This window comes from Lissotriton vulgaris, chromosome 5, assembly GCF_964263255.1.
Source record: "Lissotriton vulgaris chromosome 5, aLisVul1.2, whole genome shotgun sequence".
NCBI classification, from domain to species: domain Eukaryota; kingdom Metazoa; phylum Chordata; class Amphibia; order Caudata; family Salamandridae; genus Lissotriton; species Lissotriton vulgaris.
Window position 1 is genome coordinate 1,077,536,311 of NC_141693.1, and position 13,530 is coordinate 1,077,549,840.

The window sequence follows — 13,530 nt, forward strand, 5'->3', positions numbered from 1 at the left end:
ACCTAGGGAAACCTACCAAACCCACACAATTCTGGAAAGTAGACTCCTGGGGGCTTCCAATGAGGTATGGCTTGCATAGATCTCCCAACATTCCTTTACCCAGAATCCCTTGCAAACCTCAATTTTATCTGAAAAAATAATTTTTTTAACACATTTTTGTGTGGGAAAGTGTGGCCTCACCTGGCTCAAACAAATTTCCTACCACCCAGTGTTCGTTTAGATCTCCCTATAAAAATTGTGCCTCACTTGTGTGGGAGGCGCAAGTACCCGTGACAGGCAAGGGGCCTAAACGTAGTGAGGCAACATCAAAATTGCCTATCTCAAAACCACCTGCTTTTGCAAGGGGGGTCACCTGGGTTTTAGCCCCCATGCTCGACGGCCATCTAGGGAAATCCACCAAACCCACACGTTTCTGAAAAGTAGACAGCCGGGGTCTTCCAAGGAGGTATGGCTTGCATGGATCTCCCAACGGTCCCTTACCCAGAATCCCTTGCAAACCTTAATTTTAGCTGAAAAAAACAGTTTTTTCTCAAATTTTTGTGTGGGAAAGTGTGGCATCACCGGGCTCACACAAATTTCCTACCACCCAGCGTTCCCCCAGGTCTCCCGATACAAATGATGCCTCACTTGTGTGGGAGGTGCAAATAGCCAGAACAGGCAAGGGCCCAAAACGTAGTGAGGCAACATCAAATATGCCTATATCAAAACCACCTGATTTTGCAAGGGGGTCACCTGGGTTTTTGGCCCCGTGATCAACAGCCATCTAGGGAAACCTACCAAACCCACAACTTTCTGAAAAGTAGACACCCGAGGGCTTCCAAGGAGGTATCGCTTGCGTGGATCCCCCAACGTTCCCTTACTCAGAATCCCTTGCAAACCTCAATTTTAGCTGAAAAAATCCACTTTTTCACACATTTTTGTGTGGGAAAGTGTGGCATCACCGGGCTCACACAAATTTCCTACCACCTAGCGTTCCCCCAGGTCTCCTGATAAAAATGGTGCCTCACTTGTGTGAGAGGCCCAAGTACCAGCGACAAGCACTGCCATCCCTGTTTGTGGGGGCAAGATGGATTCCCCAAGGAGCGTTCCGTCATCAGAAAAACCCAACCGATGCTGATTTCAGAACCACTCCGTCATCAGCATCGAAGAGGTTAATAAAGTTTGCACTACAATTTTTTTTGAGGGGCAAAATCACAGGTGTAGAAATTTGCATGACGGAACCGCTCCGTCATCAGCATCGAAGAGGTTAATAAAGTTTGCCCTACAGCCGCCTTTTTTGAGGGCCAAAATCACAGGTGAAGAAATTTGCATGTCGAGTGTTTTCCCTCACATCCCTCTTGAAACGTTACCAGTCACGCACAACGCTGATTTTCTTCTCCCATTTTTAGGTCTCGCTGAGCCAGCACGCATGTGTTCTCAGCGAGAAATTTTGTAAGCGGTTTTTAAAAGTGCTACCCTCACAGGCTTTCAGGCCACCAGCTGTCTGTTATGCGCACAGGCGCGCGCCTTGTGCACAGCTGCTGGCATTTTCCTTTATCGCGTTAATCACCTCCCCTACCCTTGCCTTTCTTTCGCTCCCTCGTCAGCTCCCTCATCAGCCTCATGCCTGTCTCAAAAGCGCGCGCACTTTTCCTTAATCGCGGCATCAGCGCTCTACTTTAACATTGTTAAAGGTAATCCTCCGGTTATTGTGATGCATAACTAAATACTGATAAGGACCCAAAAGCGAGACCTATTGGCTATGCCAATGCTTGTTTTCCTTCTTTTTACGGCTACATATCCCGGATGACTGAACTGGAAGGAATAGCGCCTAGGGGATCTGAGCTCCTTAGAGGGACATAAGATGAACTATAGAATTGTGCTGTGTGCTAATTAATAAATATGGAGAACAAAACAGACAATTTGTCTGCCTCTTGCTTCCCACAATTCGTAACACCATCATGTCTGTGGTCGCATTTCAATAAAGTGAACTTTCTTTTTCAATGCAGCCTGTTTTCTTTCAAGGATTCATGGCCCGCAGCCTACTTCTGTAGTGTAGCTCCTATATTCCCAATAGGCTCTGTGCATTAGAATAACATATACTATAGATTTGACGTAGGACTGAGGTCGACTAGGTCTCTATCAAATATATTAGACTTAATTGTGAGTGCCAGCTAGCTCAGAGGTCACTAGAAACTTTCTTGAATTCACAAGAAGGGATTAGTTTCTGACAACCACATAAACATAGCAGTACAAAAAGGGGTGGTGATGGATGGAGCATCTGAACCAATCAAACACTCACACCCAGTCAACAGATCTAGGTTTAATCCATCACTGTTCTTTAGCCCACTCTGCCACCCCAGTTCAGACATGGCCATATGCAAATCAGTCTACCCTGTGCCTCATGGGAACAGTGCAGCCCGAACTGCCAAACCATGCCTTGCCTGGACAGGAAAAAAGCTTCCTAGGACCGGTTTCTGGCATTACAGCCGCCTTCAGCCAGGTTTGCTTGAATCCAGTGGCAAAGTGAGCAAGGGACTCACGTCTGAGCATACCCTGCCAACTAATGGCGAGCAAAGCGGTACAAAAGGGGGTGGTGATGGACGGAGCATGTGAAACAATCAAACATTCACACCCAGTCAATAGATCTGGGTTGAATCCATCACCGTTCTGTAGCCCACTCTGCCACCCCAGTTCAGACATGGCCATATGCAAATCAGTCTGACCCTGTGCCTCATGGGAACAGTCCAGCCCGAACTGCCAAGCCATGTCTTCCCTGGACCGGAAAAAAGCTTCCTAGTACCGGTTTCTGGCATTACAGCCGCCTTCAGCCAGGCTTGCTTGAATCCAGTGGCAAAGTGAGCAAGGGACTCACGTCTGAGCATACCCTGCCAACTAATGGCGAACAAAGGATGCTTGATTCCGGTCCTCAAGATTCTCGGCATGTCTAATCTTTAGACTTGCTACCTTCTTTTTGGTGAATTGGGTCTTCTTATTTTTCGGGAACATGCGGTTCGTCTTTCGACTTCACGCGTTCTTCCTTTTGTTCTGATCATCCTCTTCTTTCGGATTTCTGCGAGGAAGTCTGAAAGTGCGAGAGGAACGTGTATCAGTATCTTGATATCTATCTGGTTTTCTCAAATTATCCCTATTTCTGAGGTTATACCTCTTTTTAGAGGGCTCCTGTTGAGGAGACCTACCTCTGGACTGCGAGCGCTTCTCTTTAGGAAGGGTCTGTTTAGTGTTTTCCCACTTCTTTTTAGGAGAAGTGAGATTATTTTAATGAAAACTTTTTCAGGATTTTCAGTTAGTTGGGATTTTACTTGTTTCCCACCCAAACTATCTCTACCTAGTTCTTCAAAGGATTTTTCAATTATTCGTGCAAGTTCATACGGTTGCTCTGTCATATCAGTTTCTTTTAGTTTTTGGAGGATTGCCACGGATGCTGCTTTAACTTTGATGTTAGCTAATAGTATAGCTGAAACCTGTTCGAAATCTTTAAGTAACCTTATACCAAGATTTAAGGCAGGTTCTGGTCCGTATTCATTTTGAATCTGTCTTAGGACGTCTGGTATTACCGCCATAGACAGAACACCATGTGTTTTTGTGTAGATTGAAGCAAAGACTATACCCCAAGTGTCACAGTCTTCTACGGGTGGTGCAATCCCCATTGGTAAACAGATTGTTAAAATCCTGTGTTTCTCATGAGGTGTACTATCGGGAAATACTGCCTCTATTTGAGTAATTTTTTGAGCTACCCAGAACAGAATTTGTTCCCTTTTTGCTGGTAATTTACCAATGACTGATTGTATTGTCTGTGGTGTAATTTTGTTTGTGTTCCCCTGATGAGGGGTGTACTGTGGAATCCTTATAGTAGGTTGGACTGTTAAAGTCTGCATGACATATTGAACCAATTGTTTATGTATTTTAATTAACTGTTTCAGCTGAGCTAACAGTTCTGGACCTGTCATTCTTTTAATGTCAGGATGTGGTGTATAGCTAGCTAGTACCGGCCATGTTGCTCCTGGTCTCCCTAGTGGACTGAGCCTGGTAATTTGATTTTGATGTTGTAGGGCGACTTTAAACCAGAGCTGATGCTCTTGGTAAGTTAGTGGAATTTCAACGTCCTCGAAGGGAACATATTCCACTGGAGGTTCCTCTACTTTGTAATAGTGGAACTTGTGTGTTACTGGATTTGCTGCAGGAAACAGAATCCATGAATAGAATACCTCTGTCTGCCGATATTCATGTGCCTCTATAGCAAATATTACTTTACCACCTCTCGATGATACTCCATTATTTATAAGTTTGTAAGTTATAGTTTTTCTTACATTTGTCAGGATGGGTATAGCATCAGGGTCGTTTTCATTAAACCCTGTAACGTCTAAAACCACCTGTGCTGCTGCTGCAGCTCTCTCCCTTTCGTTGTCACTCTCCGTCATTTTGTTGACCAAATGTTTTGCAGAGCAAGTTTCAAGAAAACAAAGATAAGGTGCACAATATTTTTGGAACACTGTATCCTTCAACATTGAACAAACCAAAAACTAATACATAGGATTTTCGCCCTACTCAGTTATGGCGGATATTATATCCTTTAACCCACTCCAGACATCTATTGGAGTATTTTACGGGAAAAAGGGGTCTGTGTGAAAATCACGACTGAGTTACTCTAGTATCTAGCGTTAAATTATCGCCTTACCAAACGTTGGGGGCCATGTAGTCTAGTTCCTATATTCCCAAAAGGCTCTGTGGCATTGGAATAACATATACTATAGATTTGATGTAGGACTGAGGTCTATTAGGCCTCTATCGAATATATTATACTTAATTCTGAGTGCCAGCTAGTTCAGAGGTCACTAGAAACTTTCTCGAATTCACAAGAAGGGATTAGTTTCTGACAACCGCATAAACATGACAACTTTGTTTCCCAAGAATAAGAAATGTATTTCTAAAGTCGCGGAAACAATAGATAGTTATTTTACTCAGTCAATCGTGCATGCTTCGTTTCACCAGAGGTGCAGAGATATAGAGAGACAGGCGTTTTCAATAAAAAATATTTATTGAACATTCTTCTTCTTCTTACTCATGCAGAAGAAATGAACTGCTACAATCGTAATACTGGTTGCAAAGTACAATGTGTACAGTACGAAAAGTATTATAAAAAATACTGTAAAAGCATGATATGGTTTCTAAGCCATAAAATACATAGAATACATACATTAATAAATAAAGACTAAAAAGTACTCAACTGGTGCTTCTAAAATATGCCTAACCCAGTGTACCTAACCTAGGTCTAATAAAAGGGAAGAAGTAAGTGAGGTGTAGCTTAGTTTCAATATTCTTTTTGCCAAGAATCTATCCAAGAATTCTCTAAGGGTATAATCAGCTCTGTACCTTGGTTTTAGAATGGAGGATGTCTGGTATCTCTCTCCCAGGACTCGATTTCCCAACAACCCACAAGGGTAGTTTGGAAACATTGGAGCTGGATTTCTCGGCAAGAGAAAAGACATCGTCTCCCTCAGTGCGTCTGCTGGAGGTTTGGCTTCCTTCGGTACTTGCTGCGGCGACCTGTGTTGTGTAGGTAGATAGTCGAACTGCTCCAAACCCCTGTGTGTTTGACTGGGCAAGTGTGTGCCTATTTATACTTTGAAGGTACCTAGTTTGACGTAAGGTTGGACATAAGAACGACATCAAAGACTCAGTTCTTTGAAAACTCCATGAGTTCGTGTATGAATCAATATTCAAGCAAGGGAAAGTCCCTGACTGCTGAAGTCGGGTTTTTCCAAAAAATCGTTGTGGATTTTCGGAACTAGTGGAAGTAGCCATGCCATATTTGGACTGCATAGGCTAAGTCTAAATATAGTTGTGATTTCTATGCCTATCTAAGGATAGGGTGATTTATACCTATATATGGGAATGAATAAGGAAAATTACACTAGGGTCCTAAATTCATATACAACACTTCCAAATACATTTAACTAACATTTATAGAGGGTAAGGGTCCTGGAGTGATCTACTCCTGTTTGTGAATTGATAACCATCATAAACCATTAATAAACTATTTCAAAGGGGCACCTAAAACTTGCCTCTTCCAAATAGCAAGTCCTTATCCATTTCCGAACCCATTTTAGGAGTTGACAATCATTGCAGACTCGTAAATTGGGTTTAGAATGCTGCTAAAAGCTATTTATTTGGTTTCAAACCCTTAATTAGAGTGTTTATGACTCACACACAGTTCTCTACTCCACTGCAAAACTTTTGTCTTCATCTAAGAAGTATGGCCATATCACTAAGATTCTCAATGGCCTTCACTGACTCCCTGTTGAGGCCCATATAACTTAAAAACAAGGGTGCCTTGATTACAAAGCAGTTAATCTCAACTCACCTCCTACCTATTCAACCTCCTCTAACTATTGGGAGGACAGAAAGGCGTCAGAACTATGTGTTAGGAGTTTGCTAGGAGATCGCGTGTCTGGTCACGCCAATCTGAGTGTCCCCACACTAAGATTCCTCACAGAAGCCTCATGAAACTTGCCCTTAGACCGACTGACAGTTTTGCCTGAAGAACCAGGTTTTATTTTTTTTCGGAGCAGGATCTCGGAAGACTCCATTCTGAGATACAGAGGCAAGGAGTTCCTTAGTTTAGCAACTAGAAGTCTGAAGGAGTTGGCACCGAGACAAATTCTGTTGACCCTACGGATCACTGTCAAAGTGGTCGCTGAGGATCTGGGATTTCTTTTGGGAAGATATGGATTGATCAATGTGAAGAGGTAGCGAGTCCCTTCCTGGTTTACTATTTTGTGACAGAAACATAGTGCTTTAAATGATTTTCTATACTTGATGGGAAACCAGTGAAGTTGAGCAAGTGCAGTGACCAGAGGGAGGATCTCAGAATATTCAAAAGCAGACAGGCAGCAGCTTTTTGTACTCTCTGGAGCTATCTCAGTCTGCCTTTCAAGACACCTAGATAAAGCATGTTACAGTAGTCCAGTCGAGATACCGATAGAGCCTTGACAACAGTCTTCTTAGTTGCATCTGGAAGGAGCCCGAGATTTTTTGTGTGTATTTTTAGGACTCCAAAGCAAGTGCCAACTGTAGCTGAAATCTGGCTATCAAAGGAGAGGCTAGAATCAAACCAGCAGTCAAGATTTTTACCTTTGAATTAGGGACAGAAGTGGAGCCCAGATACTTGAGCCATCTCACGGAGGACCAGATTGAAGGTCATTTCCCTACCACTAGGACCTCTGATTTCCCAGCATTAAGTCACAGGGAGCTGAGATTCATCCAGTTAGTAAGGTGTGCCAAGCAATTTTCAAATTTGTCTGCAGCATTGCCATCATTCTGTGTTAAGGTAAGGATCAGCTGAGTGTCGTCAGCATCAGACACCATCCTGATGCTGCATCGCTCATTCAAATCCACCAAAGGGAGCATAAAGAGATTGAACAGGGTCGGGCTTATCGCTGAGCCCTGTGGTACTCCCTGCTGGTGGGAGGACAGTTTCAGAGGTACAGAGGTAGAGGGTTTCTGGAATACCTGAAAGGTACGACTGTGGAGAAAGTCAGTGAGCAAGCCAAGAGAACTTCCCCCATTGCCCTGTCTCCATTTCTGACTAAGTTGTAGACCATGAGACACAATATTGAAGACTGTACTCAGGTTCTTCCACACTAAGACAGCAGTCTTGCCTTCATCAGCACTACAGCGAAGGGATTCAGAATCAAGAGCAGATTCGGTGCTGAGGAAGGGTCTGAATCTGTACTGAGTTTCATGTGGAAGTTCTTTCTCCTCTATGAACTCCATCAATTACTGGTTTATGTGACTTTTAGCCACCTTTGTAAAAAAAGTAACATAGATATTAGCCTGGGATTTTTGGTTTTTGAGAGATCCAGCATGGGCTTTTTTAACAGGGGGATTACCATTGCATGTTTCCAGTCTGATGGTACTTGCCCAGTTGTAAAGAGTAGGTTGAGCAGTTTGGATAGCACAGGGTCAATCGCCCCTATGCACTGATCTAGAATCACCGGTATCATTGGTACATAGAGCATGGGTCTCAGCCATTGATACAGTATCTATACAGATCATACCATCTCGGGATGGATCGAGAGAGACCTAGAATTGGAAACAGAATTGCTGGCCTTTTCTGGAAAGGAAGCATATATGTTAGTAATTTTCTTAGAAAAGAAGTGTGCAATCTTATTGCAATTATTAGTCTTGGGGATAGGGCAGCAGAGACTCGCTCCATTGAGGTGAGGGACTTAAAATTCTAAAAATCTCACGTGACAAATATGCCACTTCAATCCTTTGAGCTAAAAATAGGGTTTGAGTGGATCTGACTTATCTGTGTAAAGATAATTTTCTGCTGAAAATCTTCAAAACAGCATATATTCCGCAACAATCTGCAACTCTCCTAGGAGCCCTCTGCTGGTAGAGCTGAGAAAGAACCTCACCATACAGCAGCCTAAAAATTCACCCGCTCGGACTCAACTATCTTTCAGTAAATCCAAAGCCACAATCAACAGTGATAACCTTGTGTCCTAAATGTTTAACAAGATGCTTCTGCTCTCTCTATTGTAGTATTGTTATCCAAGTGCATTTTCCTTGATCTCTCAGCCTGCTGTTTCATGGGTTTAGCCAACTGAGTTTTATCTCACTGATTTATATCTTTTTGGTGTTTGAACCTCCTTTTCAGGGTACACTTAAGTTTGATTTTACACATATAGTTTTCAACAATTTACACCTTGAGCAAGTTTGCTAAGTTTTGCCTATTCTCAAAATCAAAGTGTAAGTTAATACTGTTGAAAAGTAATACACATGGAGGTAGTAAATAATTAAATTAAACCATCAGGAAATAATGTTAACACATTTTAAATAGTTAACAATGTAAATAAACATAATTTATTATTAAAAATATAAATACAGTGCCTACTTTTAATTCATACAAAAAGTATATTAATATCCTATTTTTAATTTAACAATGAATGCATCAATCGTTTTTTATTAAAGCATAACTACATTATTTCTAATTATTTTTTATCCATCATTTGTAATAATTATCAATGCACATTAAAAGATATCTTTTTCCTAAATGGAAATACATTTTTTGATTAAACTTCAGTAAAATATTTTTCATTCATATATATTCACATTTATTAAAGTGCTAATTCACATTAAGTTAATAGTGCTGTACCTATGTACAAAACAAATAGAATGACTATCAATTCAAATTATTATGAATTTTTTCTAAATATTTATTCTCAAGTTAGATTTATATGTTTTTAATTTTTCCGTTATTTGACCAAAGGGAGACTCTGCAGTCCTGATGGAAATATCCACATGTGTAGTAGAGGGAAAACTAGAAAAGGATGTCTCAGATTCCAGGCTACCCATTTGGGAAAGAGAGCAAGGGTCTGTACCCTAGCTTCCACACCTCCTCAATATTCTATTTCCTCAAGGTATTTTAGAAAAAAGCTCAGTCTGCTGAGACAGGGGATGAGGATGTATTAGCGGTATTGCATTTTCCAATGAAAGCATCAAATGATGGAGGTGCTACCGTTGAAGTGCCTGATAATGGGGCAGCACAGGTTGAAGACGCAGCAGAAAGAGTGCTAGCAAACAATACACATGTGAGGGCAACAGAACAAGTGTCAGTCTTAAAAGTAAGAAGGCAACAATCAGCGCAGACTCTATTACAACAGATTATGGGGAGAGAATGTAGCCCTACGGCTAGAGCGGTTAACATCGAAGCTGGGGAACCGGTATCGAGTCTCTGCAAAGACGCTCAACATCCTGTGATTCAGGACAAATCATTTAATCTCCCCGTGTCTAACAAAAATAATGTGTCCTTGTGTAACAAAACTTGTGCTATGTAAAGCACTCTGACACTTTCGGGTCTAGTTCATGCTATATAAAACAAAAACAAAAAAACAGAAAAAAAACATGGACAGTGACCACAGTGCGCTATCACTCAGTGCCTTTCCATACCAATGGAAGGAATCAATCTGACAAGGCGCGAAAGAGAGACATTAAACTATATACCTGAAACAACAGACATACTCATTCATCAAGTGACATGGAGAGGAACAGTGTCCAAGTTGTCCGTATCCCACTATGAAAGTACAAAGGAGCAGGGGGTGATCCCACTGAGAAAGTACTGTGGCGCAGGGTATATGAGTAGTCTTACTGTGTATGCCCCTTGGTCCCCAGCTGATGCCTTGAATATTGGGAAATAGTTTCCTAATATATAAGAAAATCCTATGAATTTTGATGAGGAGTTGTAAACAGTGTTTGAGGTGTATAAACCTAATTAGGCAGAGATAAATTTGTTATAGATACTTGCTGTACCGAGTTAAATGAGCGACAATTGAAGAAAAAGAATAATTGGCCACAGCATGCACCAAATGATGCTGAGGGAAGATTGATGAATGCTGTGTGTGAGGTGCAAACCTGACAAAACGACTGGATAAAAATTAGCAATTGTAAAAAAGGGAAGGATAAATGAGTTAACATATTTGGATAGTGTTGAAAATGTGTGTGAAAGGTACTCCAGTATAAATGAGCCCGCAGAACATGCTCAGGAAGCCACAGAATCTGACGCTGTGCAGGAACTCTTACCCAAAGTGAAAGAGCAACTCCATACAATCTGTATCAGCTGGCAGATGAAGGGGTCAGCTGAGTGGGTCCTACTGTCCATCTTGCCCGCAGTCCTCTACCGTCTGCTGCCTTTGGTTCTGTGCCTCAAGCTCGTTTTCTGCCTCTTCTATGCCTGGTCCTGCCCTCTATATTTCCTCTTTCTGCTCGTTCTGTCTATATTGTTCCCCTCATTCTGCTAGCTTCTGACCTTTATTTTGCCTCTTTCCACTCATTCATGTCCTTTATTCCCCCTCTTTCTGCTCATTTCCGACCTTTATTCTGCCTCCTTATGCTCATTAGTGACATTTATTCTGTCTTTTTCTGCTCGTCTCTGACCCATATTTTACCTCTCTCTGCTCATATATGACCTGTGTTATGCCTCTCTCTGCTAGTTTCTTATTCTGCCTCTAGTAACACTTTTCTGACCTTTATTTTGCCTCTTCTGCTCATTTCTGACCTTTACTCTGATAACACATCCACAGTGCCCAGATACTCAAAGTGTACAGTGTTCTGCTATACTAACTATGATTGATTGATTGATTGATTGATTGATTGATTGAGGGGAGGACCTCAAAGTGATAATGTTAGCAGTGGGCTAGGGGAAGTGAGCGTGGGCCAAAAATATATCCAGGACATGATAGAAGAGAGAGAGCATCTCAAAGAAATGCATGGTTCCGATGTAGTCACACTGGTCACTTTGAAACAAGCCTATCCTAGCAATGTATCGAATATAACTACTGCTCAGACAGACCTGCTTAAATTTACCTGCCTATCACAAAATCATCATCTACCTTATTAGAGCGATCAACCAGCAGGTAAATGCTGTTATTCTAGTGTATGAGGATAGACTTTATGTAAAATGTGCGATGAGGAGGGGGGGAGGGGGGGGTCAGAGCTTGCCTGAGCCCAAGATGGCTGTTTAGCTTGAGGGTCCCAGCCAGCCATCGCAATATCTGACATTTATCCGGCATCTGGGCAGTTTTATCTGCCTAATCTTTGTAGATGTAATTATTGGAGCACACTGCCTGCCTATCAAACTGACTGGGTAGTCTGGACAGAGCCGACATCTATCAACTTTGGGAGCGGGCTTGAAGGTCTTTTCCCATGCTGTGGAGGCCGAAGCTGTGTCGCAGATAATGTTACTGCTGGAGGCCTTCGGCGGCGAGACCTTGTCTGCAGGGTGACTGCTCAAGTGGTTGAGGGGACTAAACTGTGTCGCAGTCGGTGGTGAGCCGATGTTTCTTTGCAGATTTGCATATTAAGCAGGGCATGCAGAGAACCCATGGCGCGGGCTCCATGGAAACCTAGGGCATGACTCACACGTCTGGGCCTATTGTGGCAGTTAGGTGCAGTACAATGAGTGGATAGCAAGTCCTGTGCTGCGAAAGCCTGAAGACCCCATGGGCAGGGCGGGTAGCCACCAAGTGAAGTAATACAAGCTGTGCAATTGCGCGACTCAGCCCAGGGTCATAAACTGCTTTCCCTCGATGGCTCTGCGGGGGACTGCTGTGTGGCACACTGGGGCTCGGCTGAGCCTGCATCGCCGAACCCAAGAGCCCGCGGCGCAATGTTGATCAAATCGGATCACTCACTGAAGTGCTGTACGGCAGTCACTTGAGCCCCCGTTCTGAATACAGCCGTATGGATTCCCTCACTGGCCCTGAGATGCAGCACTGGGGCAAACACGGCGGCGTGCTACCCCTGGAGCAAGTCAGTGCACTACTGGGAAGACTCATTACACTCTGCGGCTGAGTCACTCTGCTTTGGTTTGCTCCCTACCAGTGCTTTAAATGGGCCGGTAATCACCGGTACTGAGTACCGGCACTTTTTAATTTTTTCCCCTTGAGTACCGGCACTTTTCCTAGCACAAAAGAGAGTACTTGTACTCATGGGACCTGATTTTAACCCAGGCTGCGCTCCTTTCATTCGTCAACTAATACCCGGTGAGCCCCTTTAAGGAGCACTGCAGGGAATGAATCACTGGAGTTCTTGTCACCAGGACCCAGCGTGAACTGATTTGGAAGTCTTCAGAGCGGGGAGGGAGGGGGGTCTGCAGAGTGGTTATCTTATCCACTGATCTTTCACAGTGGGGCTGAGAGGGGGCTGTGCAAACAAATGGGTGGCGGTGGGACGCACTGTCTAGGATAGAATATTCAGTGGACAGAACAAAAGAAGGTTTGATAATGCTTTCACTATTGCCACACATGTGAATTGCCTACACTTTCTGTGTTTGTCTGTGGTTGAAAATATTAGTTATCACTGACCAGCAGGCAGCGTTTCTTTTAAAAGTGGGTTTATGCTCCAACAGACCCACCTGTTAAAGCACCGCACACCAAGCTCGCGACCTGGTGCTCACGTTAAAAGAGGTAGCTGTCGCTTTCTATGTGGACTGTGAATGTGACACTCTTAACAACCTCATGAATGGAGTGGGTCGGGTGAGAGCACTGATGGAAGTAGCATAGAAGATTCTGAAATAGGCATTCATGCCAAGTTTGTTTTCAGCTGCAGCCATTTCAAGAAGCAGGTAGTTTCAAGGATTCTAGAATTTGTTGCATATTTTTTCTAGTCTTGTCATTGTCGTGTGATAAACGTAAAAAAATGAAATTAATTCTGTTGTCCTGCGGGGCGGTTACTAATCGAAAGAGTTGCACTCAAAGTCGATATAGCCAGGGTACAAAGCATATTTGAGGGGTGCAGAATGAAGGTTATTTGGAGCACTGTGTTCACGTGGGAATGTTTTCTGCAGAGTGCGCCCTTTCAACAAACTTTTTGACTGGAAGAGATAGCAAGCCATTTAATGCGTTGCATGGCTAGGTATGTGCGTGTTCTTCACACTCATGGTTGCAATTTATTGCACACTGTGACCGAATGCCAAAAGCAGGAAAACAATTTTTTAATTTTGTTGTGTGCTCCCAGGTGATCGTC